Raw genomic sequence first — 27911 nt, 5'->3', positions numbered from 1 at the left:
GTGATTGCATAGAATTGAAATCTCCACTTTTCGTCATAAAGTATTGTACGGCTCTCAGGCCTACTTCATGGGGTATAGAAGTATAAAGGGAAGACACGTCCAGAGATGCCCACCAATAGCCCTCTTCCCATGAATAGTTCTGAAGAGCCTTAATGACTTCGTTGGAGTCCTTAATGTATGACGGTAATTGGCACACAAGGGGCTGTAGACAAAAATCAATATATGTAGACAAACCACTGCTGAAACTATTGGTACTCGCCACAATGGGCCTACCAGGGGGGTCCACCATTGATTTATGGACCTTAGGTAGATGGTAGAAATAAGGAGTACTACACTCAGTTGGTAATAGAAATTGTCTTTCCTTATTCGTGAGTACTCCATCTAAAGGAAGTGATGAACATAGTGTCCCTCGACACTTTTTACGTTTCCATAGCAAAGACATTAGACAGTTAGAGGTCTTTGTGATTGAAACTATCCCCAAGGGTACACTAACCAATAATGAGAGATTTTCCTTGTTATGCAAGCGAGAAGTTTTCTGGATTTATGTGTTCGACTCGCTTGCCCCCAAGGGGTTGAATGAGGAACTAGAGACTTGTAGCTTTGTGTAGAATTTTTGCTCATGCTGGGTGATTCTTTTTCTTAATAATTCAGTAAAATAAAGCCTTTAGAAAGAGATGTTTTTAGAACTTCATTTCTAATTGCAATTCTAAGTATGTGTTTTTATCATTTATGTACCATTATTGTATGTTCTATTTTAATGAATTTTATTGTATTGGACTTTCCATTGTGGGTCGTTGAGCAGCAGGGAGCCAACATGAGAGATATCATCTTCCCCCTTCTTCCCACAAATGGGTTAATTAATTGTTTTTGTGCCCCTCCCTTTTTTTTTTCCCCTCCCATTGCTCCCTCCCTCTAAACTATACCAGTATATTTAAACTGTGCGAGTTGCCTCACCCCTTGACTATGATAAAACGCTCATGCGCGAAACGCGTCGTCAAGGCAACCCTATGACAGTGGTCCCATCCAGAACTAGAGCACGGTGATCATCAACCCATTCACCCACCCACCCATCCATCCATTCATTCATCTCCATCTGCGAGCTCTACATTGGCTATTGCCAGTCCCATCAATTCCCTTTTGCTTGTCCATTTCTCCACTGGACCCCCTGGGTGACACCATTCATCCCTGCAGTACTCTCTTTTTGAAGGGTCACAGTTTAATCTGGCAAATGAGGTGTTCAATCAGCGTGGCTGGAGCCATTCACATCCCATCCTCCTCCCCAGTTCATCCCTGGATTCCCTCAAGTGACACCATCCACCTTTGGGGTTGAATCCATCCCTGAGGAGACACATCCAGGAGACACAGCCGGGAGCCAGCAGCTCTCGTTTACCAGCTGACACTCCGACGGCTCTCCCGTGCTGACGTCACTGGCCCCCGCGGCGGAGCTTCGGTGAGGTTGTTCTCCCTTCGGTGGAGCTCCGGCTCCCTCCACGCCACATCCCCTGCCTGTTTGAGCCAGCGAGCTGTCCCTCCCGACTTTGGATCACACAGCGCTGCTCTCCTCCCGCCGGAGCGTTGGCTCCTTCCACGCCACATCCTCTGCTCGCTGGAGCCTGTGAGTTGTCCTCCATGATCTCAGATCACACAGCCAGTGGGTTTTCTGTTAGTCCCCTTGATTCCTTGGGCGAGGTGCCCCCCTTTTTTTGTTTCATCAACTTTTTTCTATTTTGACTTTGGCTGCTACAATACACCTGGATGGGTTTCTTGTGTGGGCTTTCTGCTGCTCAAGGGCCAACTGTCTTATACACATATATTTTTACCCTAAGTACACACTAAGATGTCTTCATTCAGTGCAATATAGTTCTGTGTTACTGTGGGTTCAATTTTATTTGTTCAAAGCTTGTTTTTACAATTTATGAATTATCATTTTTATTATATTATTATTGGACTCAATAAACTGTCCTTTTTTATCATTATTTTTGGACTGCCAGATTTTATTTTATTTAATTTTATTTATTTTATTTATGTGAATTCCAGAGCGCTGGACAGTTTTTGTTGTTTTATCTACACATAATCGGTTTGCCCCACTTAATGACTACACTCCCTATAACAATAGGGATTTTTTAGGTCAGCGGGGGGAACAGAGATACCCCCTTCTGCCCCATCAACCTTATCAAGGAGAACCTTGGAGACAGTCCACACCATACACACCTCCAAACCCCGGCCCCCCTCGAAAGCGAAAAGAAAGAGAGGAAGGAGAGGGGGTAGGCGAACGCAAAAGGCCCAAACCACATTAGGTGTTGGTATTTACAATCTCAGTCAGGTTACGCTTAATGATGATGAAATTAAAGTTCTTGACCGAGGTATGAAATTTGCGCCTATTAAAAATCTTAATAAATTTGATACTTATGTTAGCATTCAAAAATACATTAGAACTCTCAACATGAAAAAATATATTTTATCCCATCCTAATCAGGGATCGAGACTCTCTGTACAGAATCACTCAACCTTACGGAATAGATCTACATTTAATCCCTATAATTCAGATAATAAACATCTTGAAGTCTTTAAGAACATGGTATCCAATGATTTAGAAAAATTACATGTCAAAAAAATATCTGATCCACTATTCATCAAACGTGGTATCAAGTCTTTGACGGAACGTAAGGATATTGTAATCCGCCCCGCAGACAAGGGGGGTGGGTTAGTCATTTTGAGTAAGGAATACTATCAAAGTGAAATGTGTCGTCTACTTTCTGATCGAGATACCTATAATGTTCTGAGTAAAGATCCCATGTTGGCATTTAAAGATGAACTACATACTATTATTGAGGATGGTAATGATCAGAGGATTCTAAATAAAAAAGAGGCCTTGTATCTAGACCCCCTGTTTTGTAGGACACCCATCATCTATTTTTTACCTAAGATTCATAAGGATACCACCAATCCCCCCGGAGGACCCATTGTAAATGGGATCGACTCTGTTTCTGCTAGGTTGGGACAATAAATCGATTTCTTTTTACAGCCGCTTGTCATGAAAACTCCAGCATTTTTGAAGGATACCGAGCATATCATTCAAATCTTAGAAACTCTTGAATGCTCTCCTTCTACCCTTTTGGTTACAGCGGACGTTAGTTTGCTGTACACCATCATTGGTCATAAGGATGCCATGTCCTCTGTTGAATGGGCTCTTTCTTCATCCTCTTTATCGGGTAAGCATCAAGAATTCCTTTTAAGCTGTCTTGACTTTTGTTTAACCAGGAATTATTTTGGTACAACAGGGAATTCTACTTACAAACTAGGGGAGTGGCCATGGGAGCTCGCTTAGCTCCCAGTGTAGCTAATATTTTTATGGCCCACTGGGAGTAAGAAGCTGTATTCCATAATCGTCCCCCTGAACTTGTTTGTTATCAGAGATTTATTGATGATCTCATCTTGATCTGGAATGGTGAAAGCTGGAGGATTTTATTGAATCTCTGAATGACAACCGAAAAAATATATCTTTGACATGGACCATCAACCCAGAAAAGGTTGTATTCCTTGATTTGACCATTAGTATCACTAACGATCATTTTACACTTACCAATTATTTCAAGCCCACCGATCGTAACTCTTATATTCCCCTGGGGAGTTGTCATCACAGCTCTTGGTTGTGCAATATCTCCAGGGGACAGTTCATAAGGTTACGCCGTAATTGTACTACTGAGGATGATTTTGTTAGCCAGTCTCAAGTCCTCACCTCTAGGTTTGAGCAAAAAGGCTACGATCGAGCTGTCCTAGAAGAAGAAGTAACAAGAGTTAGATCATTGGATAGAAATACGTTGATTTCCAACTTAACTAAGGATACCAATGGAGAGAACCATAATTTCAAAATGGTATTGGATTACAATGTACAATATCATAAATTTGAGAGGATCATACAAAAAAATTGGTCTATCCTGAAGCAGGATAAGGTTCTAGGCCCTGTGTTACAAGACTGACCTCAATTTATTTACAAGAAAGCTCCCTCACTAAGGGGCCGTTTAGCTCCTGGCGCCTTGAATCCTCCAGTTCCTACTTCTGAGAGGTTATTTTCTTTTTTGGGGGGTTTTTACACATGCGGAAGATGTGTCCCATGTAGGCACTCCAAAGGAAATATCAAAAAACGGAAAAAAATTCTTGCATCAGTCACCAACAAGGAGTATGATATCAGGCAATTAATTACTTGCGACACTGTAGGTGTTGTCTATATGCTGGAGTGCGACTGCGGGCTCCAGTATATTGGCAGAACTTCTAGACGCCTACATGTAAGGTTGGCTAAACATGTTAATAATATTAAGAAAGGCCTTAAGACCCATAATGTGTCCAGACATTTCAAATTATTCCACCAACAGAACCCCAAGAGTTTGAAATTCTGGGGAATTGAAAGGGTTACGAAGCACTGGAGGGGGGAAAATTTGATCAGACAATTAGGTAAAAGGGAGTCTTACTGGATATATGAAACCAGAGTTCTCTGCCCTGACGGGTTAAATGTAGATTTTGATACCAATTACCAATACCATTTTTTATCATTTTAATTAATATTTTTATACATTATGGGGATTATTTTATTATTTTATATATATTTTTCTATATTGCATATGTTCCTGAGGAATGATGCATCCCATTAACACATTATTGGTAATTTTATCTCAATACATTTATATTTGTAATATTGGTGCACACAGACTTGCTTCCGTTTGTCCAGTTTACTTTGTAAGAGGACACTTCCGGACACTTTGTAAGGGGACACTGGTGTGCGCTGTCTAAGGTTTGTTTACCATCGCTATGGTTACTCACCTTGCATAAAGTGCGGGTGCACAGGTTGTATCTCTATCTGCTGAAGAAGTTCCCACCCACTGTGACGCAACGCGTCCAGAACGAGGATACGTCGTGATGTCACCCACGGCCATCGCGCATCCTCATCAGCTGTGTGTATACACTATCGTGTCTTGCTTTGATACTTGCACTGGAGAAGTGCTGCACTTGTAAGTGAAATATTTTAATCTATTCAATAAACTACACCATACGGAGAGCACTATTCTGTTCCCTTTTTGTTCCATATGCCATCACTTATCTCGAGAGTATCCTGATCTTCAACACCCTGCCATTTGACGGAAGTCTTGTATGCTGATCTGCTGTGCTACATACTTATATGACCCATATAGGATTGCCTATTTGACCCTCTGTAATTAAAGGGTCCTGGTTGCCAGGTGAGAGGCCACTCTTTTTAATGGTGGAGGACACATCGATCAGTCACTTATACCGGCATGCTGTTTCATCACACTTAATTGGTTGAATTTCACTGGATGATTCAATGGACTTTTGTTGTTGCTTTTTGGAACTTTAATGAGTTTATTGCATATACGCTCTGCGGATACTGTTATAGAGTATTCATTATTTAATCTGTATGCAGTTGCACTGCATTTTAAGCCAGTTTTTCAATATCATTTTATTTATATATGTTTATTCATTGCTTGTTTGATTTAGCGCTGCACCTTCTATATACCGTATTTATCGGCGTATAACACGCACCGGCGTATAACACGCACCCCAATTTAGGAGGGAATTTTAAGGAAAAAAAACTTTTAGGAGGGAAGTTGAAGGGAAAAAAACTTACATTTAAATGCCCATCATTGCAGCCTTGTCAGTGCAGCCTTGTCAGTGCAGCCTTGTCAGTGCAGCCATGCAGCCTCGTCAGTGCAGCCATGTCAGTGCAGCCTTCGTCAGTGCAGCCTTCCCCAGTGCAGCCTTCCCCAGTGCAGCCTCCCCCAGTGCAGCCTCCCCCAGTGCAGCCTCCCCCAGTGCAGCCTTTCCCAGTGCAGCCTTCGATCCCCTGTCTTCAAAATCGCCGACCGCGATTTGAAAATGGCGCCGCCAGCGCCGAAATACACAGAGCCGGTCCTCGGCTCTTTCCGGCGGCTCTCTTTCACTTTCGGCTCCACTCGTAGTCCCGAGCGGAGCTATCCGAACCTAGCCGAGTAGGTTCGGATAGCTCCGCTTGGGACTACGAGTGGAGCCGAAAATGAACGAGAGCCGCCGGAAAGAGCCGAGGACCGGCTCTGTGTATTTCGGCGCCGGCGGCGCCATTTTCAAATCGCGGTCGGCGATTTTTGAGTTGTGCAGTTCGGGATCGGCGTATAACACGCACCTGCGACTTTCCCCTGATTTTAAGGGGAAAAAAGTGCGTGTTATACGCCGATAAATACGGTACTTATTCATTTCAGGGATTTGATTGTTTGACCCTGGTGTTCAGCTGCTCACTATTTTATATACATATTTGCGCTGATTTATATATTTTTTGAAACAATAAAAATGAATGATTCCTTTAAACATAGTGCCTGGGGAGTCCCTTTAGTCTGCCTGAAAAGTGGAGCATCTGTAACATGTATAGAAGCAGCTGCAGCAAAACTGACATTTCTAAATAAAAAAAGGCATTTAAATGTATTTTTCCAGCAACCTTTCTTTATTTTGTAAACAATAGCTTGAGGAGTCGGTCTGTATGATGAAGCCACAAGTTAGTGCACTTGGAACAAGATTAGAGATTTTTTGGATAAATTCTGGTGTCTCTTTGGCAGACTTTTAAATGGAAATAACAAAGTTTTGCACCACAGTGAGCAAGCCTTATATGAAGATGCCAAATTATAGTACACTCAAGCCAAGATTAACTTTTTTTTTTAAGATAACGTCTTTTGTATCTTTTGCAGACTTTGGATAGAAGTAACAGGTGGGGAAAAATTGGGCTTTGGGTGTTGGTGGTGCCTTCACACCGTAACCCTATAGAGGTACTCTTCTTTTCAATTTTCTTTATTAAAGGTTTTGCAAATTATACAAAATGGCATGAACAATCAGTCAGCAAACATATTTTCTGTTAAATGACACAAAAGTGTTGTACAGAACACAAAGAAAAAAAAAAAAAAAAAAAAAGGGGGGGGGAGGGGGGGATAAAGAAGATAAATTTGCCCCGTAAGCGGAGTACTCTTAACTTCTTGGTAATATTAAATCAAGTTGTAGTACCTTTAGTACATCTCAGTATCAGGGCCCTTGGCGTCAAAGGAGGTTAGGCCTTTAAAATGAGTTTACCTTGTTCCTCCCTCGGGGCCAAGAGAGGCTTCATAACTCTCCACTTGTATCCATAAGTAGAGTTTTTTTTTAAACATAAAAAGAGAAGAAAGGGAGGGGAGAAGAGAAGTGATATAAAGTAAGGTTAAGATGAAGGAGGAGAATGGAAAGGAGAGAAAGAAAAAAAAAGATAAAGGTCCAGAATCCAAAGAAGAAGCCTTTTCCCTCGGCCTGGGTCCCCCACCATACAGTTCTAGAGACTATGGGGCTTGGAGGTATCTGATCCAGGGGGACCACACCCTGTCAAATCTGGCTTGTCTGTCTTTAAGGATACTGGCCAATTTTTCGTTGACCATGATCCAAGATATTTTATTCTTTACCAGTGCAAGGTTGACCACTGGAGTTTTCCATGCTCGTGCTATTGTGATTTTAGCTGCTGAAAAAATAAAGAAGATGAGAGTTCGGAGATGTCTAGGGGTCCCATCCGGCAAGTCTGCAAATAGCGCCGTCTTGGGATTTTTAGGTAGATTTTGTCCTGTCACTGAGTAGGCCAAGGTGAATACTCTGATCCAGAAGCGCTGGATTTTGGGACAGGACCACCAAACATGTAACATGGTGCCCTCCTGCCCGCATCCTCTAAAGCAAAGGGGCGAAGTTCCGGGGTACATCCTCGCCAGCCTCGCCGGGACAAGGTACCACCTGGACAACACCTTGTAGTTTCCCTCCACCAGGGAAGTATTAAGTATTCCCTTATGCACCATGGTCGACCATTTCCCCCATATCTCCTCCTCTATAGTCTCTCCTAGATCAGATTCCCATGCTATTTGGTATGAAAGTTTGGTGTGTTGGGTATTGAAGAGGGCATAGAGCTCAGAGATCCCTCCCCGTGACTCAGTTCTGCGTAAGCATTTATTCTCAAACAAGGTCCTAGTAGTTATGTCTATCAGATCAGTAGCTAGGGATTTGATGAAGTGAGTGATTTGATATAGACGGAAAGATTCCGTCTGTGGCATCTGTAATGTCTCTCGAAAATAAGACTGTTGCTTGATCCCTTTGTGATCTATGAAATGTGCTATCCTATAAAGGCCTTTGTTAACCCACCACGTAAATTGCTGGGGATTTTGTCCTGGAGGGAAGTGTGGGTTATTGAATATAGGGGCTACAGGAGAATGAGGAGATTTCAATGAGTGTATTTTGTTCACCGTGTCCCACAGACGTAGGGAGTGGGATAAGGAAGGGCACAATATGGCCCGACGTTCTCTTGTCGGGAGCCACAGCAGGAGGTCTATTGGTAGTGAGGGACTGGCTTGTGCTTCCAACCGAACCCAGTCTGGTTGGTATGTTGTAGAAAAAATTTGGTAAAGTTGTACCAGTTGGGCCGCCCTATAATATTTCACGAAGTGGGGAACTCCCAGTCCTCCCTTCCCTTTGGAAATATAGAGAGTGGAGTGAGCTACTCTGCATCTCCCACCACCCCAAATGTATTTATATATTAGCGTCTGAAGTTTTCTAAGGAATGCAGATGGTATCGGGATCGGTAATGATCGGAAATAGTAAAGGATTCGGGGGAGTACCGTCATCTTTATGGCTGCTATTCTACCCATCCAGGAAAGATCATGTGACTGCCAGTTCTTTAGTTCTTGTTCAATGGACTTAAAAAGTGGGGTGTAATTAACCTGAAACAGTGTAGAGACATCCCGAGTAAGTTTAATTCCCAGATAAGGGAGTGCCTGTGTGCACCATTTAAAGGGAAACGACTGTTGTATTGCATCACGTACCGGGCCAGGAAGGTTTATGTCCAACGCTTCAGATTTAGATTGGTTAACCCGTAGACCAGAGACAGTTTCAAATCTAGAGAGTGTAGCAAATAAATTAGGTAGAGTTGTAATCGGATCTGTTACAAATAATAACAAGTCGTCGGCGAATAAAGCACATTTATGTGTCCTGCCGCCGCTAGGTACCCCATGAATGTTGGGGTTAGCACGGATTGCCTCTGCCAGTGATTCGATCGCTAGAACAAAAAGGAGAGGCGAGAGAGGGCATCCCTGCCTGGTTCCTTTCTTTATCTGTATAAGATCAGACTTGTGTCCATATGCAAGAATGTTGGCCGAAGGATTAGAGTATAATGTGCCAATAAGGCTCATAAATTTAGGCCCGCAGTTCCACTGTCTCAATGTATGGAAGAGGAAGGGCCAGGAAATGGAGTCAAAGGCCTTGTGAAGGTCCAATGACAAAAGCATTCCTCGCCTAGCGCCCATCCCATCCCAATTAGAGCGTAAAATAGAAATCAGATCAGTGGCCCGTCGGATCTGGTCAGCAGCTTGCCGCCCCGTGACAAATCCCACTTGGTCTATATGGATATATTGCGCCAGAAATGTATTAAATCGGTTTGCGTAGATTTTTGTGAGTAGCTTCAGGTCGCTGTTGATCAGTGATATCGGGCGATAGTTTGCCACTTCACTATGATCCTTGTCTGGCTTGGGGATCAGACTGATGTGAGCTCTGTTAGAATCTGTATCAAGTTGCTCCCCGTCACGAAGGGCATTAAAGAATTTTAGTAGATGAGGTGTCAATAGTGGAGCAAATTTCTTATAATAAGAGGCTGAGAAGCCATCCGGCCCCGGAGTCCTGGACGCGTTAGCCTGTTTTATTGCAGACAATATTTCTGTTACGGTGATGTCTCCCTCCAATACCTCCCGCTGAGAATCCGAGAAAGATGGTAGGGCCACGTCTTTAAAAAAGTCATCCAGGGCTCCGGGAGGGGGGGCCTCCTGTGTAGAGTATAAGGAAGTATAGTAGGAGTGGAACAATTTTGTGATAATTTGTGGGTTCTGTGTCAAGTTTCCATTAGGCTGTCTGAGTTTTGGGGGTACCGTCCGACGGGTCCTAGGCGTTAGTCTGCGAGCCAGCATAGTACCAGGTTTATCCTTCAACGTATAGAAGGAAGCCTGGGTCCATCTAAGGCTTTTTTCCGCTTTAGTTGTCAAGCAAAGGTTTAATTCCAACCTAGTGGAATCTATTTTGTCTCTCAAGTCTAGGTCAGGGCACTGTTTGTGCTGGGACAATAGATCATTTAATTCCCGTTCTTTTTCCTGTATTAATGAGTTAGAGTGTTTCTTAATTCGGGACGCTATTTGTATGAGATATCCTCTAATTGTGGCCTTGTGAGCAGCCCAGTTGGTCACAGGGGAAGTATCTTCCGAGTCGTTCAATGAGAAATATTCCTTAAGGTGCTGCTCCACATCAAAACAGACGGAAGGGTTGCTCAGAAGAGAATCATTTATTCTCCAGGGAGCCGGACCCCTAGTGTCTCGTAGAGAGTCACACGTGGTCCAAAGCAAGGAGTGATCTGACCAAGTCACTTCCCCTATTTTACTGGCCTGAAAAAGAGGAACACTTGTGGGGTTTGTGAAAAAGTGGTCTATTCTGGAGTAGGTATTGTGGACATGGGAAAAGAACGTGTAATCTTTCCTGGATGGGTTTAACTCTCTCCAGACGTCGATCAAGTTGTGATAATATAACATTTTGGCTAATTTAGATCCAACTTTGGGGAAGTGTCGTGGAGCCGATGAGGGCCTCCTGGTTTTGTCGAAAATAGAGTCTAGGGCCACATTGGAGTATCCACCAAAGAGAACAACTCCTCCTAGGTCGGGGGACACGGTGTGCAGTAGTTTACGAAAAAAAGGTAGTTGGCCTGTGTTGGGTGCATAGTAAGAAATTAAGGTAACGCGGGAGCCCTCTAGGTTTCCTATTAATGCTAGGTATCTGCCCTCTGGATCACTAATTTGTTTCTCCAGTGAAAAGGAGACCCGCTTGGAAAAACATATTGCCACCCCCCCAGTCTTACCCGGGCCGTTCGCTAGATAAAAGTGGGGGTAGTAGTGGTGTAGAAATTTAGGATTGTAATTCGAAGGAAAGTGTGTTTCTTGAAGGAAAAGCACGTCTGTGTGTAGGGATTTGTAGTGTTGAAAAGCCATTCTGCGTTTAACTGGAGAATTAAATCCCTGAACATTATGTGTAACAATTTTAAAGGGGAGGTCTGTATTCTGGTTCGCCATGGTGCAATCAAGAAGCAATAAACTCACTCACCTATGCCCCAGAGGATGGTCTCAGGGCTGTCCAACTGGCGAAGTTCACTTAGTGGTCAGGACCCAGGACCGAGGGACTCCAAGGGAAAGATTTAAGAAGAGGAAGAGAGAGAAAGGGAAAGAAAGAGAGGTAGAGAGTAGAGATGGAGTTTACAACCTGAATAGGTACTGTCCTACAAAATGGAGAAAACAATATTAGAACAAGTCACTTATATTGTTAATGATAGCTAAATTGTAATAACAAGGGGGGGAAAAAAAAAAAAAAAGGGGGGGGGAGGGGGTATAAGCCCCTTGTCGTCAGTAACAGCCTTGGGTTAGACCCAAGGCCAGGTTTGATCCCAGTCTCCTCAACAAGGGGGGAGAGCAAAATCAAACAGGGCAGATGACATCCGCCACCGGCCATTAGAACACCCTTGAATCATTAACTGTAGAACCATACTTTTTTAACAAGGAATGGAAGTCCCATTGTTGTTGTACACTATATTAGAGGATAGTGTTTGTTTATAAGGGAGGGTTTCCCTCTTTCTGTAACATAACTGTAAACTTAAACCCTCAATGGTTCTAACTGTGATTCTAACTGTGATCCCGCCCTAGGATCAATTAGGGAAATTAGCGACAAAGAAGAAATTTTTCATCATCCCAAAAGGGACCTTGACAGCCGTCGTCGTCAGGGAGGTTGAGCCTTGAGCTTGGCCTTGCTTCTTGTGGAGCGCCGCACCTGGGATAGGGGGCTCTGCAGTGGCACGCTGGTTGGAGGTTTGGATTGTGGGGTATGGGGGGAGCCTCTAGGTTCAGTGGAGATCAGGCCCAGACTTCTCAGCAATGCTTCGCCATCAGGAAAGGTCGAGAAGGCGTGTTTTTTGTTACGGAAGGTAAAATTCAGTCGGAACGGGAAGGTCCAGTGATACTTTATGTTGTTAGCAATGAGTGGTTGTAGCAGCGGTTTCATTGCTCTGCGTTTTTGTACGGTGACAGGCGAGATGTCGGCAAAAATCTGGATAGAGTGCTCTCTCAGGTGTAAGTCCGCGATCTCCCTTGCTTTAGCCATCACTCTTTCTTTCACCTCGTAATAGTGAGGTTTTACAATGATATCTCTTGGTAGACCATCAGGACGGGGAGCAGTCAGGGCCCTGTGGACTCGATCTAGTTCCATTCTGTGGGGGGGTATATCTGGAATAAGGTATGAAATCAGTTCCTTGACAATAGCCTCAGTGTCTGTGAAACTTTCAGGGATGCCGCGGACACGAAAGTTGTAGCGGCGAGAGCGGTTCTCCAGGTCATCGATCTTGTTTAAGGCGTCATCAAGCCTTTTGTGGATATTCTCTATGCAGTCAGTATTTTGGTTGGTCCTCGTAATAGTATCATCCAGCGTGTTTTCTAAGGTTCCTAAACGGGTACCCAATTCTTGAAATTCACGTTTAAGGTCGGAGGTTATGCGTGTAGTGGCCTTTTCCAGACCTTGGTCAAGCAATGCAGAAAATCTGGCTAAGAGTATAGGATCCCCAGAATATTCAGCGGGTGGTGGAGCCGCCTGCACATTGGATGGATAGCTAGGGCTATTATCTGGGCTCCCCTGGCTGAATAGCATGTCCCCCAGAGCCCTATCCACATCAGATTGTGAGGAGAACATGTCCCGTTCTGGAGATAGTGAAGCTGCTTGGGAGGTCGCCTCATTTGCCTCCCCTGCCAAGCTGTGGAATAAGGCATTCTCAGGCTGTGTCTGCGGTGGGGGCTGCTGTTTGTTAGTGAGCCGCGCTGCTGCCGCCGCCATCTTAGTGTTTCAGGCCCTCTCTGGCCTATGTCAGAGTGGCAGCTGGGGGGGCTAATCTGGCCTACCTCAACCTGTGGTGATGATTCCCAGGGCTGCAGGTGTCCGGGGGCTGCTCGTTGTGATTAGCAGGGTTACTGGAAGCCCAGGTGAGGAGGAGCGATCGGCCCGGCGGGTAGTGTAATTGAGGCCGCGGCTTCCGGCCTTCCCTGGTCCCCGCTCCAGCGGCTAACGTGGGGACAGTTTATGGTGCGTCCGGGCCGCGGATCAGGTTCCCGGGGTAGCGGTGGTCCGATCAGGGCTTTTTTCACCGGCGGGCGGGATCGTTATCTGTCCGGGTGAGTGACGAGCAGGCCGGTGGGGAGCGGAGCCGAGACTTCACACAGCCGCCATCTCAGCCTCGCGCATGCGCCCTTCTATAGAGGTACTCTTGATGAAAGCAATAATTGGCCTTGCTGTAAAAGAAAATAATTTGATGCCCTGGTCAAACAGTTGTGGAACAATTGGTCTTTGGGCATTGGTGCCTTCACACCATAACCCTATAGAGGAAATCTTGATAAAAGCAAGAATTTGCCTTGCTGTAAAAGATTGAAAATTGATGCCCCTGTCGAACAGTTGCAGAAAAATTGGCTTTGTGTGTTGGTGGTGCCTTCACACTGTAACCTTCTAGAGGTATTCTTGATGAAAGCAAGAATTGGCTTTGCTGTAAAAAATTTAAATTTGATGCCTCGGTCAAACAGGTGCAGAAAAATTGGTCTTTGTGCATTGGTGGTGTCTTCACACTGTAACCCTATAGAGGGAATCTTGATAAAAGCAAGAATTTGCCTTGCTGTAGAAGAATGAAATTTTATGTCCCTGCCAAACAGTTGTGAAAAAAATTGGCTTTGGATGTTGGTGGTGCCTTCACACTGTAACCTTGAAGAGGTATTTTTGATAAAAGCAAGAATTGGCATTGCTGTAAAAAATAAAAATGTGATGCCCCGGTTGTGGAAAAATTGGTCTTTGGGTGTTGGTGGTGCCTTTACACTGTAACCATTGTGGCAGAGCGTTGCCCTGCCAGGGTCTAGAATGAGGATGTGACCCAGAATTCTCAACCAGATGGGTTGAGGGGCTCCAGGGAGCATGTACCATGAAGAGGAAACTGGCCTTTCAGTTTCCTCAGTGTTTTGCAAAGTCCACTTTGGGACCTGGAGCTCGGGGATTTCTGAGAGATCCAGGTCGAATGAAATCCCTAATCCTGGGTCCTGATTTTGAGAACAGCCAGCATACTGATTGGTCAGGTGAGTGCTGGGCTTTTAGTAGTAACCTGGCCATGGTTCTGGGCTCCACCCGGCAGATAGGAAGTCTGAGTACCAGGAGTCAGGAGGGCTCCACGTGGGAGCCAGTGCAGCAAGAGGCTGTTAGCTGTGTGCATCCAGGAAGCCAGAAGCTGTGTGCATTGAAAGGTTTCAAAGCTGTGTGCACCAAGGTGGTCGGTGAAACAGTCTGTATGAGACAGACAAGGGCCTGGAGTGTAAGGCCAGAGCTGCAGTGCTGCAAGAGAGAGACAACTAGGCTGAATGTAGTTTGGTTGATAAAAAGGAATGCTGAAACCCCTGCGAGGGAAACCTATCTTTGTTTGTTGAACTTTCTTTTAATAAAAATGGGCAAACAAAGCCCTTAAAAAGAAGAACCAGCGAGTGGCGGTGTCCTTCAAGCTCTACTTTTGATGGGAATCCTTTACACCATCTAGAGGTACTCTTGATGAAAGCAAGAATTGGCCTTGCTGTAAAACATTGAAATGTGATGCCCCTGTCACACAGTTGCAGAAAAATTGGTCTTTGGCTGTTGGTGGTGCCTTCACCCTGTAACCTTCTAAAGGTATTCTTGATGAAAGCTAGAATCGGCCTGTAAAAATATTGGAATTCGATGTACCTGTCAAACAGGTGCATAAAAATTTGGTCCTTGGGTGTTAATTGTGAACCTATACTTAAAAATTACTTCAAGATAAAATTAACACCCACAAAGCTAGGCAGCCTAGTCTTACAGAGATTTGAGATCCCAATAACACTTAATCAGTGGCATTAGGGGCTTAATAGCTGCTGCTAATCCAGGGCTGATTCATCTTTCCATGCAAAAGAGAAAGGAGATCACAAACAGTGTGCCGTCAGGTGTGAGATTTTGACAAAAATCATATGGAATGTATATTGGTGATAACATTATCAGCAAAGCAATATTTGAAAACATGCGTGGTATCCATTACAGTATCCCTTAAATAACATAACAAGAAATTAGAATGAAATGAAAAGAGAAAGTAAAATAAATAACATATAACAAAACAAAACTGAATAATAAACCAGTACAATCAAGAAAATTATCTTATATTCTTTAACCAGTAATATGAAGCACATGTTGAACGTGCTAATCAAACCAGTTTTTCCAAATGAGACTTGCAGATTGGTATCTCCCCATAGAGGATGCAAGAGAAACTCATAAGTAGCATGAGTGTGCGTTCTTTGAATTATTTCATTGATAGATTGGGGATGGGGGTCCTTCCAGTGTCTTACCAGAGAGAGTAAATCTGCAAGTAATATATGGATTACCGGCTTCTTTATTTTGTGTGGAATTGAGTCTAAGTCTAAGGAGAATAACACTATCCCAGCTGATGCAGGAACTGCCGGAGTACTCTAGAACCCAGCATCTGTCAGGGCAGCAGAAGGGCTCTAGGACCCAGCATCTCCGCCAGCACGTCACATGGGCCTTCATAAGGAAGCCAGTCCTTGGCTGAAGTGCTGTTTGATCTTCAGCTGTTACTAATGTTCCCATTTTTCCTGTTTCCTGTAATTCAGACAGACCTGTCTCCTGCCTGCCTCCTGACCTTGACCTTAGCTTGTTTAATGGATCTCCTGTGCCTGCTACTTGTCTTGACATCGGCTTCCACCTAGCCTAGTCTCCTCTGCTACCCTCCTATCACCCAGGGGCTTGAACCGACTACCCTCTGTCTCAGTGACCCTAGTTACCTGCTACATCTCACAGGTGCCATCTGCCTGCAGCAGTCCCACAACACATCAGCAGTGTTCCTGGGCCTTTTCTGCATGCAACTCTGCAGGCGACCTGTGCTATTTTGGGCCTGACTCTTCCTGTCTCACCTCCAGGGAGTCTGGAACTGAACTGCAAGGGAAGCCCTCTCTCTATTGGCCTGCAGCACTTTGGTACCTGATACTGCCAGTCCAAAGATTTAGCTGATCAGCCGGAAATACAGCTACCCAGAGAGAAGACACCAATGGACAAGCCCAAACGACATGGTGGAGGGTCCCTAGGAATCCACATCCTCTCCAACACAATGGAGAAGTTTGTGGAGCAAATTTTGAGATTTTATATGGGGTTAGGTGCTAGTGTAGCAGGATTTTTTGAGTAAGTTCCCATAAATTGATATTTTTTTGTGGCTGTGTAAGTGGAGCATATTGCTTTTTGCCAAGTTTCTGTGGCATATGTCTTCCCTATGTCACTTTTCCATGCTATGATGGGTGCAGATTTGAGAAATACGTTTTGTTATTTAGTAGGTTATAAAATAAGGAAAAAAATGCCCTTGTTGCTAGAGTTGGGTGTAGTGTAAATTTGGACCACCTTCAAAGGTAGGGACACCATTGTGAGTAGGCTGTGTTGGGGAAAGTGTGCGATCCTCATATAGCTATACAAATCATGGGATGGTAAGTCAAACTCTATTTGCAAGGATCTGAAGGTTTTAAGTGCAGGGCCCACCTGCATGTTCTCCGCTACCTGTAATCCATTACATGGCAAGCGCAAAATGGGCAGGTCAGGAATAATAATAGGCTCAAAATAGGGAGGGCGATTGTGGATTTTTTAGCTTCTCCCCTGTTCTTGCATAACAAATCTCGCCAAACTCGTATGGCGGCATTTATAGTAGGTGAAAGCTTGTTGTCTGTGGCTGGCAAGTGACGACTGGCCAATATGTAATTGTAGAGATTGTTGTGCTTGACTTGTTAATTCTCAAGTTGTGAATAACTAAATGTGAAAACAAGTTGAGACAAAAAAAACTAAAGCAAGGTCTCATTAAGATACCAGCATAATAAACAGTCAATAATAAATAACTGTGTAAAACATAATCATGTGAACAATGGTAAATGAACGTATGTAAAAAAACTTTACAAGTGAAATGTGTAAAGAAAAAAGTCCCATAGAATATTAGTCCATGAATAAACAAGAAAATAACACCCATCCATGAAATGGCAGGAAAAGCTGGATAATAATGTCATCACTAGGCACCCTAACCAATATGGAAATTTTTCCAGCCATTTGAGAGATGACTACCAAGACTCACCTTAGAATTTTACAGAAGGTAGCCAGGCTCGTTTTTTTTTCCCATGAGCAACAACAGAGCCAAAAGGGGGTACGACGAAAGAGGCACTAGAGGGGGGAGGAGGATCAGGTCCAAAGAAAAGAAAACACTAGCTATCAGCTGTGTCTTCAATTTAAGTACAGTCCAATTATCTGAGGGTGAACAGAGAGTCCTCAGTCATGGCCTAAAATTCGCACCCCCACATGGATTGAATAAATTTGAGACATTTACCGATGTACACAAATTTATACGTAAGGTTAACATTAAAAGACATTTTATTCTTAACCCCATTGGAAATCGAAGTCAAATTCTTCCTGCCAATAAGCCTTCTCTTGCGGCTTGCAATGTGGCTAATCCCACATCCCTAGTTGAGACTAGAGATGTGACTAACGTTCCAATTAGACATACTAATCTTTCAAATGCTTCATTATTCAATCCCCCAGATTTTGTTGCTCCATCAATACAATTCTTTAAAGAAATGGTACTTAAGGACTTGATGGCGCCTAAATGTCCAAAAAATAACATCAAGAGTGATTTTCATTATCACTTAAAACAAATCTGAGAACGGAATGACATAGTCATACATCCTGCAGACAAAGGGGGGGGGGTTGTTATTTTGGACAAAACTAGTTATTTGGAAGAAATGAACAGACTTTTATCTGATAAAAGGTGATACGTATTTATCTCTGGCCTCAAATCCCACAGTTAAATTCAAAAGAGAGCTCCAGGGCTTGGTTGACAGGGGATTCAAGCAGGGTGTTTTGAATAAAAAAGAAAAGGCATACCTGGTTCCCTCTGCTCCGAGGGTTCCAGTTATGTACTATTTGCCTAAAATCCACAAGAATCTTTCCAAACCTCCGGGTTGCCCTATTATTAGTGGCATTGACACAGCTAGGATTGGTAGATATGTGGACAAATTTCTTCAGCCCTTGGTGGTTGCGACTCCTTCATATTTGAGAGATACCACTCAGGTCATTAACCTGCTTGATGGGTGTGATTGGAGAGAGGGCTACATCCTTGCTATGATGTGGCCTCTCTCTACACCATTATTTCCCATCAACAGGGGTTTGAAGCAGTGAATATTTACCTTGATCAAGATGCTTCATTATCGCATCTACAAAAAGATTTCATTATGGCTCTTCTGAGCTTGCTACAAGCCATAATTATTTCTGGTTTGGAGGTGATTTCTTCTTGCAGACTTGTGGCATAGCCATGGGCGCCAAGTTTGCGCCCAGTCATTGACAACAAGAGCTGCATTTTTGGAGAAGGTACATCCATGATGTCCTTCTCCTATGGGATGGAGATTTACCCTCCCTTGAAAATTTCATTTCACAACTTAACCATAATAATAGGGGCATATTCCTACAGTTTGAAGCTAGCCATTCTGAGATTCATTTCCTTGACCTGAATATCATGGTCAAGAATGGTTGTCTGACGACCAATACACATTTTAAGTAGACTGATCGGAATGCCTACATTCCACTCTCCAGCTGTCATCATCCATCATGGCTAGGCGCTGTCCCTAAAGGTCAGTTTCAGCGCATTAGGCATAATTGTACTGATATTTCGGATTATCACCAACAGGCCTGAATATTAAAACAGAGTTTTTTGGATAAAGGTTATTTGGAAAATGATATTAACAATACCATCAACAGGTTGCCAATATGGATAGGTCTCTTATACTAAACGGAGGAAGAGAACGTAACCAAGTACTTGACAATAAGTATGGATGGTCCATGGTTACAGGGTATTCTATGGGACAATATATGGTAAAAGTTCCGCGCTACCCCCAACTGTGATAAACCAATGTGAAATTTAAATTAGTGAAAATCAATTTTAAAAGTGCATAAAAAACACACAAAATCGCAAAAATATGAAACATAAATAATCCTGAGTGCTGCAACGAAAAAACCTTGAACATGAGGTTTTATACAGTATAAATAAAAAAGTTCAGTGCGCTACTCAAATAATAATGTGAATATAAAGAAATGAAAAAATTATAGTTCATATGGAAAATTATGGTATCATAAACCAGAGGTGTGATTCCTCTTTAAATCTTCAGTAAATCTTCTATGGATCTTCTAAGACAGTGCAAAATAGGAAAAGAGGGCTGCTTACCAGATTTGATGGATTCCCACCACAGAGATCATACGAGCCTGAACAAACTCCTCTCGGGGTCAGGAACAGCTGGTCTTTGAGTAGAGACAATCTTCCCTCCACGCCTGGTAGTTGAAATTTCAGAGGCGGCAATCAGGAATGCTCTCCTCCATTAGCTGCTCCAGCAAGAACTCTCATAACAGGAAATAGTATATTTTAAAAGAAAAATAGGCGCTTCAATGTGTAGTAGTTTAAAATGCTTTAATCCATGAATGGACAACTGACATCAAAGCATTGGCAGGTTAAAAAACACAGCCGACGCCGAAGCCGATCAGCTGAGAGTGTGGTGATGTCAGGTCCTCTGGCTCCACCCAACGTACGTTTCTCCTAAACAGACATCGACTGGGAGAGGAGGCTACCTCTGGTTTATGATACCATCATTTTCCATATGAACTATAATTTTTTCATTTCTTTATATTCACATTATTATTTGAGTAGCGCACTGAACTTTTTTCTTTATACAGGGTATTCTAACCAACACTTCCTTAAAAAGCATTGGAAAATGCTAAAAAATGATAAAGTATTTGGTACAGTCATTCCAGACAAACCAATAGTTATATATAGGGGTGCTCCCTCTTTACGACACAGTATTGCTTCAAATGTAGTTGACCCCCCCAAAACCATCTCTTTTTTTCAAAATATGTATGTTTTTTTCCCTGCCGTAAATGCAGCATCTGTAAAATCAACTCTTTTAGAGGGAGTAAATGTGAGACTTTTCAATAAACGGTCACGAATAGAATATACAACCTTGATTCTTTTATCACATGTTTAGGGATGAGCTTCGTGTTCGAATCGAACCCATGTTCGAATCGAACATCGGCTGTTCGATCGTTCGTTGAATTGCGAACGATATGGGCCATTCGCACCAAATTCGTGTGGCGTGTCACGGCCAATAATTCATCGCAGTGCATTGCTGGCTGATGATTGGCCAAGCATGCACTATGACCCGCATACTTGGCCAATCACAGCGCCGTCGGTAGAGAGAGCTGTAATTGGCCAAAGCCAGGGTGGCTTTGGCCAATTATGGCTCAGGGGGTTTAGAACACGCCTCACACTATATAAGGCCACCTGCACGGCGGCCCTTTGTAGTGTGTTCCGGCATGCTTAGAGAGAGAGAGAGACAGTGTCATTTCATTTGAGTTGGCTAGATTAGGCAGGACAGTCAGTGAGTTAGCTGCACTTACAGTGTATTGTGTATATATATATGCATCCCAGGTGTTGCATATATATATATATCTATATATACACTGTATTCAGTTTAGCTAGATCCATTCCTGTTATCTTCCTACTGACAGGCAGGCTTGTCTTGTTACAGTATTTACAGCTACCTGAAGAAAATTGCTGGTGTTCTTTTGATCCTATTAGTACCACAGTCAGGCAGCTAGACTATTTACAGTTAGCGTAGTGCGTCCTCCTCACAGTGTTCAGTTAAAGCTACAAGTTAGTTTAGTGTGACCTCTGCATAGTGTTCAGCTAAAGCTACAAGTTAGGGTAGTGCGTCCTCCTCACAGTGTTCAGCTAAAACCTCAAGTTAGTGTAGTGCTACCTCTGCACAGTGTTCAGCTAAAGCTACAAGTTAGTGTAGTGCGTCCTCCTCACAGTGTTCAGCTAAAACTACTAGTTAGTGTAGTGAGACCTCTTCACAGTGTTCAGCTAAAGCTACAAGTTAGTGTAGTGCGTCCTGCTCACAGTGTTCAGCTAAAACTACAAGTTAGTGTAGTGCGACCTCTGCACAGTGTTCAGCTAAAGCTACAAGTTATTGTAGTGAGACCTCTGCACAGTGTTCAGATAAAGCTACAATTTAGTGTAGTGCGTCCTGCTCACAGTGTTCAGCTAAAACTATAAGTTAGTGTAGTGCGACCTCTGCACAGTGTTCAGCTAAAGCTACAAGTTAGTGTAGTGCATCCTCCTCACAGTGTTCAGCTAAAACTACAAGTTAGTGTAGTGAGACCTCTGCACAGTGTTCAGCTAAAGCTACAAGTTAGTGTAGTGTGTCCTCCTCACAGTGTTCAGCTAAAGCTACAAGTTTGTTTAGTGTGACCTCTGCACAGTGTTCAGCTAAAGCTACAAGTTAGGGTAGTGCTTCCTCCTCACAGTGTTCAGCTAAAGCTACAAGTTGGTGTAGTGTGTCCTCCTCACAGTGTTCAGCGAAAACTACAAGTAAGTGTAGTGCGACCTCTGCACAGTGTCCAGCTAAAGCTATAAGTTAGTGTAGTGCGTCCTCCTCACAGCGTTCAGCTAAAACTACAAGTTAGTGTAGTGAGACCTCTGCACAGTGTTCAGCTAAAGCTACAAGTTAGTGTAGTGAGACCTCTGCAAGTGTTCAGCTAAAGCTACAAGTTAGTGTAGTGCATCCTGCTCACAGTGTTCAGCTAAAACTACAAGTTAGTGTAGTGCGACCTCCTCACAGTGTTCAGCTAAAGCTACAAGTTAGTTTAGTGTGATCTCTGCACAGTGTTCAGCTAAAGCTACAAGTTAGTGTAGTGCGTCCTGCTCACAGTGTTCAGCTAAAACTACAAGTTAGTGTAGTGCGACCTCTGCACAGTGTTCAGCTAAAACTACAAGTTAGTGTAGTGAGACCTCTGCACAGTGTTCAGCTAAAGCTACAAGTTAGTGTAGTGCGTCCTGCTCACAGTGTTCAGCTAAAACTACAAGTTAGTGTAGTGAGACCTCTGCACAGTGTTCAGCTAAAGCTACAAGTTAGTGTAGTGCGTCCTGCTCACAGTGTTCAGCTAAAACTACAAGTTAGTGTAGTGCGACCTCTGCACAGTGTTCAGCTAAAGCTACAAGTTAGTGTAGTGAGACCTCTGCAAGTGTTCAGCTAAAGCTACAAGTTAGTGTAGTGCGTCCTGCTCACAGTGTTCAGCTAAAACTACAAGTTAGTGTAGTGCGACCTCCTCACAGTGTTCAGCTAAAGCTACAAGTTAGTTTAGTGTGATCTCTGCACAGTGTTCAGCTAAAGCTACAAGTTAGTGTAGTGCGTCCTGCTCACAGTGTTCAGCTAAAACTACAAGTTAGTGTAGTGCGACCTCTGCACAGTGTTCAGCTAAAACTACAAGTTAGTGTAGTGAGACCTCTGCACAGTGTTCAGCTAAAGCTACAAGTTAGTGTAGTGCGTCCTGCTCACAGTGTTCAGCTAAAACTACAAGTTAGTGTAGTGAGACCTCTGCACAGTGTTCAGCTAAAGCTACAAGTTAGTGTAGTGCGTCCTGCTCACAGTGTTCAGCTAAAACTACAAGTTAGTGTAGTGCGACCTCTGCACAGTGTTCAGCTAAAGCTACAAGTTAGTGTAGTGCGTCCTGCTCACAGTGTTCAGCTAAAACAACAAGTTAGTGTAGTGCGACCTCTGCACAGTGTTCAGCTAAAGCTACAAGTTAGTGTAGTGAGACCCCTGCACAGTGTTCAGCTAAAGCTACAAGTTAGTGTAGTGCGTACTGCTCACAGTGTTCAGCTAAAATTACAAGTTAGTGTAGTGCGACCTCTGCACAGTGTTCAGCTAAAGCTACAAGTTAGTGTAGTGAGACCTCTGCACAGTGTTCAGCTAAAGCTACAAGTTAGTGTAGTGCGTCCTGTTCACAGTGTTCAGCTAAAACTACAAGTTAGTGTAGTGCGACCTCTGCACAGTGTTCAGCTAAAGCTACTAGTTAGTGTAGTGCGTAATCCCCACAGTGTTCAGCTAAAACTACAAGTTAGTGTAGTGAGACCTCTGCACAGTGTTCAGCTAAAGCTACAAGTTAGTGTAGTGCATCCTGCTCACAGTGTTCAGCTAAAACTACAAGTTAGTGTAGTGCGACCTCTGCACAGTGTTCAGCTAAAGCTACAAGTTAGTGTAGTGCGTCCTCCTCACAGTGTTCAGCTAAAACTACAAGTTAGTGTAGTGAGACCTCTGCACAGTGTTCAGCTAAAGCTACAAGTTAGTGTAGTGCGTCCTCCTCACAGTGTTCAGCTAAAGCTACAAGTTAGTTTAGTGTGACCTCTGCACAGTGTTCAGCTAAATCTACAAGTTAGTGTAGTGCGTCCTGCTCACAGTGTTCAGCTAAAACTACAAGTTAGTGTAGTGCGACCTCTGCACAGTGTTCAGCTAAAGCTACAAGTTAGTGTAGTGAGACCTCTGCAAGTGTTCAGCTAAAGCTACAAGTTAGTGCAGTGCGTCCTGCTCACAGTGTTCAGCTAAAACAACAAGTTAGTGTAGTGCGACCTCTGCACAGTGTTCAGCTAAAGCTACAAGTTAGTGTAGTGCGTCCTCCTCACAGTGTTCAGCTAAAACTACAAGTTAGTGTAGTGAGACCTCTGCACAGTGTTCAGCTAAAGCTACAAGTTAGTGTAGTGCGTCCTCCTCACAGTGTTCAGCTAAAACTACAAGTTAGTGTAGTGTGACCTCTGCACAGTGTTCAGCTAAAGCTACAAGTTAGGGTAGTGCTTCCTCCTCACAGTGTTCAGCTAAAGCTACAAGTTGGTGTAGTGTGTCCTCCTCACAGTGTTCAGCGAAAACTACAAGTAAGTGTAGTGCGACCTCTGCACAGTGTTCAGCGAAAGCTATAAGTTAGTGTAGTGCGTACTCCTCACAGCGTTCAGCTAAAACTACAAGTTAGTGTAGTGAGACCTCTGCACAGTGATTAGCTAAAGCTACAAGTTAGTGTAGTGCATCTTGCTCACAGTGTTCAGCTAAAACTACAAGTTAGTGTAGTGCGACCTCTGCACAGTGTTCAGCTAAAGCTACAAGTTAGTGTAGTGCGTCCTCCTCACGGTGTTCAGCAAAAACTACAAGTTAGTGTAGTGAGACCTCTGCACAGTGTTCAGCTAAAGCTACAAGTTAGTGTAGTGCGTCCTCCTCACAGTGTTCAGCTAAAGCTACAAGTTAGTTTAGTGTGACCTCTGCACAGTGTTCAGCTAAAGCTACAAGTTAGTGTAGTTCGTCCTGCTCACAGTGTTCAGCTAAAACTACAAGTTAGTGTAGTGAGACCTCTGCAAGTGTTCAGCTAAAGCTACAAGTTAGTCTAGTACGTCCTGCTCAGTGTTCAGCTAAAACTACAAGTTAGTGTAGTGCGACCTCCTCACAGTGTTCAGCTAAAGCTACAAGTTAGTTTAGTGTGATCTCTGCACAGTGTTCAGCTAAAGCTACAAGTTAGTGTAGTGCGTCCTGCTCACAGTGTTCAGCTAAAACTACAAGTTAGTGTAGTGCGACCTCTGCACAGTGTTCAGCTAAAGCTACAAGTTAGTGTAGTGAGACCTCTGCAAGTGTTCAGCTAAAGCTACAAGTTAGTGTAGTGCGTCCTGCTCACAGTGTTCAGCTAAAACAACAAGTTAGTGTAGTGCGACCTCTGCACAGTGTTCAGCTAAAGCTACAAGTTAGTGTAGTGCGTCCTCCTCACAGTGTTCAGCTAAAACTACAAGTTAGTGTAGTGAGACCTCTGCACAGTGTTCAGCTAAAGCTACAAGTTAGTGTAGTGCGTCCTCCTCACAGTGTTTAGCTAAAGCTACAAGTTAGTTTAGTGTGACCTCTGCACAGTGTTCAGCTAAAGTTACAAGTTAGTGTAGTTCGTCCTGCTCACAGTGTTCAGCTAAAACTACAAGTTAGTGTAGTGCGACCTCTGCACAGTATTCAGCTAAAGCTACAAGTTAGTGTAGTGAGACCTCTGTAAGTGTTCAGCTAAAGCTACAAGTTAGTGTAGTACGTCCTGCTCACAGTGTTCAGCTAAAACTACAAGTTAGTGTAGTGTGACCTCCTCACAGTGTTCAGCTAAAGCTACAAGTTAGTTTAGTGTGATCTCTGCACAGTGTTCAGCTAAAGCTACAAGTTAGTGTAGTGAGTCCTGCTCACAGTTTTCAGCTAAAACTACAAGTTAGTTTAGTGCAACCTCTGCACAGTGTTCAGCTAAAGCTGCAAGTTAGTGTAGTGAGACCTCTGCAAGTGTTCAGCTAAAGCTACAAGTTAGTGTAGTGCGTCCTGCTCACAGTGTTCAGCTAAAACAACAAGTTAGTGTAGTGCAACCTCTGCACAGTGTTCAGCTAAAGCTACAAGTTAGTGTAGTGCGTCCTCCTCACAGTGTTCAGCTAAAACTACAAGTTAGTGTAGTGAGACCTCTGCACAGTGTTCAGCTAAAGCTACAAGTTAGTGTAGTGCGTCCTCCTCACAGTGTTCAGCTAAAACTACAAGTTAGTGTAGTGTGACCTCTGCACAGTGTTCAGCTAAAGCTACAAGTTAGGGTAGTGCTTCCTCCTCACAGTGTTCAGCTAAAGCTACAAGTTGGTGTAGTGTGTCCTCCTCACAGTGTTCAGCGAAAAAACTACAAGTAAGTGTAGTGCGACCTCTGCACAGTGTTCAGCTAAAGCTATAAGTTAGTGTAGTGCGTCCTCCTCACAGCGTTCAGCTAAAACTTCAAGTTAGTGTAGTGAGACCTCTGCACAGTGTTCAGCTAAAGCTACAAGTTAGTGTAGTGCATCCTGCTCACAGTGTTCAGCTAAAACTACAAGTTAGTGTAGTGCGACCTCTGCACAGTGTTCAGCTAAAGCTACAAGTTAGTGTAGTGAGACCTCTGCAAGTGTTCAGCTAAAGCTTCAAGTTAGTGTAGTTCGTCCTGCTCACAGTGTTCAGCTAAAACTACAAGTTAGTGTAGTGCGACCTCCTCACAGTGTTCAGCTAAAGCTACAAGTTAGTTTAGTGTGATCTCTGCACAGTGTTCAGCTAAAGCTACAAGTTAGTGTAGTGCGTCCTGCTCACAGTGTTCAGCTAAAACTACAAGTTAGTGTAGTGCGACCTCTGCACAGTGTTCAGCTAAAGCTACAAGTTAGTGTAGTGAGACCTCTGCAAGTGTTCAGCTAAAGCTACAAGTTAGTGTAGTGCATCCTGCTCACAGTGTTCAGCTAAAACTACAAGTTAGTGTAGTGCGACCTCTGCACAGTGTTCAGCTAAAACTACAAGTCAGTGTAGTGAGACCTCTGCACAGTGTTCAGCTAAAGATACAAGTTAGTGTAGTGCGTCCTCCTCACAGTGTTCAGCTAAAGCTACAAGTTAGTTTAGTGTGACCTCTGCACAGTGTTCAGCTAAAGCTACAAGTTAGTGTAGTGCATCCTGCTCACAGTGTTCAGCTAAAACTACAAGTTAGTGTAGTGCGACCTCTGCACAGTGTTCAGCTAAAGCTACAAGTTAGTGTAGTGAGACCTCTGCAAGTGTTCAGCTAAAGCTACAAGTTAGTGTAGTGCGTCCTGCTCACAGTGTTCAGCTAAAACTAAAAGTTAGTGTAGTGCGACCTCTGCACAGTGTTCAGCTAAAGCTACAAGTTAGTGTAGTGCGTCCTCCTCACAGTGTTCAGCTAAAACTACAAGTTAGTGTAGTGAGACCTCTGCACAGTGTTCAGCTAAAGCTACAAGTTAGTGTAGTGCGTCCTGCTCACAGTGTTCAGCTAAAGCTACAAGTTAGTGTAGTGCGTCCTGCTCACAGTGTTCAGCTAAAACTACAAGTTAGTGTAGTGTGACCTCTGCACAGTATTCAGCTAAAGCTACAAGTTAGTGTAGTGAGACCTCTGCACAGTGTTCAGCTAAAGCTACAAATTAGTGTAGTGGGACCTCTGCACAGTGTTCAGCTAAAGCTACAAGTTAGTGTAGTGCGTCCTGCTCACAGTGTTCAGCTAAAACTACAAGTTAGTGTAGTGCGACCTCTGCACAGTATTCAGCTAAAGCTACAAGTAAGTGTAGTGAGACCTCTGCAAGTGTTCAGCTAAAGCTACAAGTTAGTGTAGTACGTCCTGCTCAGTGTTCAGCTAAAACTACAAGTTAGTGTAGTGCGTCCTGCTCACAGTGTTCAGCTAAAACTACAAGTTAGTGTAGTGCGACCTCTGCACAGTGTTCAGCTAAAGCTACAAGTTAGTGTAGTGAGACCTCTGCAAGTGTTCAGCTAAAGCTACAAGTTAGTGTAGTGAGACCTCTGCACAGTGTTCAGCTAAAGCTACAAATTAGTGTAGTGGGACCTCTGCACAGTGTTCAGCTAAAGCTACAAGTTAGTGTAGTGCGTCCTGCTCACAGTGTTCAGCTAAAACTACAAGTTAGTGTAGTGCGACCTCTGCACAGTATTCAGCTAAAGCTACAAGTAAGTGTAGTGAGACCTCTGCAAGTGTTCAGCTAAAGCTACAAGTTAGTGTAGTACGTCCTGCTCAGTGTTCAGCTAAAACTACAAGTTAGTGTAGTGCGTCCTGCTCACAGTGTTCAGCTAAAACTACAACTTAGTGTAGTGCGACCTCTGCACAGTGTTCAGCTAAAGCTACAAGTTAGTGTAGTGAGACCTCTGCAAGTGTTCAGCTAAAGCTACAAGTTAGTGTAGTGCGTCCTGCTCACAGTGTTCAGCTAAAACAACAAGTTAGTGTAGTGCGACCTCTGCACAGTGTTCAGCTAAAGCTACAAGTTAGTGTAGTGCGTCCTCCTCACAGTGTTCAGCTAAAGCTACAAGTTAGTTTAGTGTGACCTCTGCACAGTGTTCAGCTAA

The 27911-nt window shown here is 43.6% G+C and overlaps 1 long non-coding RNA gene across 1 annotated transcript in view; it reads right to left on the bottom strand.

Moving 5' to 3' along the window:
- Positions 1–27911, bottom strand: part of LOC141147712 (uncharacterized) — a 223020-nt gene that overhangs the window by 14211 nt on the left and 180898 nt on the right. Inside the window, exon 2 of the long non-coding RNA XR_012245115.1 lies at positions 3584–3776. This is a non-coding gene — a long non-coding RNA (uncharacterized lncRNA). The remainder of the gene's footprint in view (positions 1–3583; positions 3777–27911) is intronic.

This window comes from Aquarana catesbeiana, linkage group LG06 (assembly GCF_042186555.1).
Source record: "Aquarana catesbeiana isolate 2022-GZ linkage group LG06, ASM4218655v1, whole genome shotgun sequence".
NCBI classification, from domain to species: Eukaryota; Metazoa; Chordata; class Amphibia; order Anura; family Ranidae; genus Aquarana; species Aquarana catesbeiana.
Note: the sequence above shows the minus strand (reverse complement) of the source record. Positions and strands in the feature narration are given on the sequence as shown.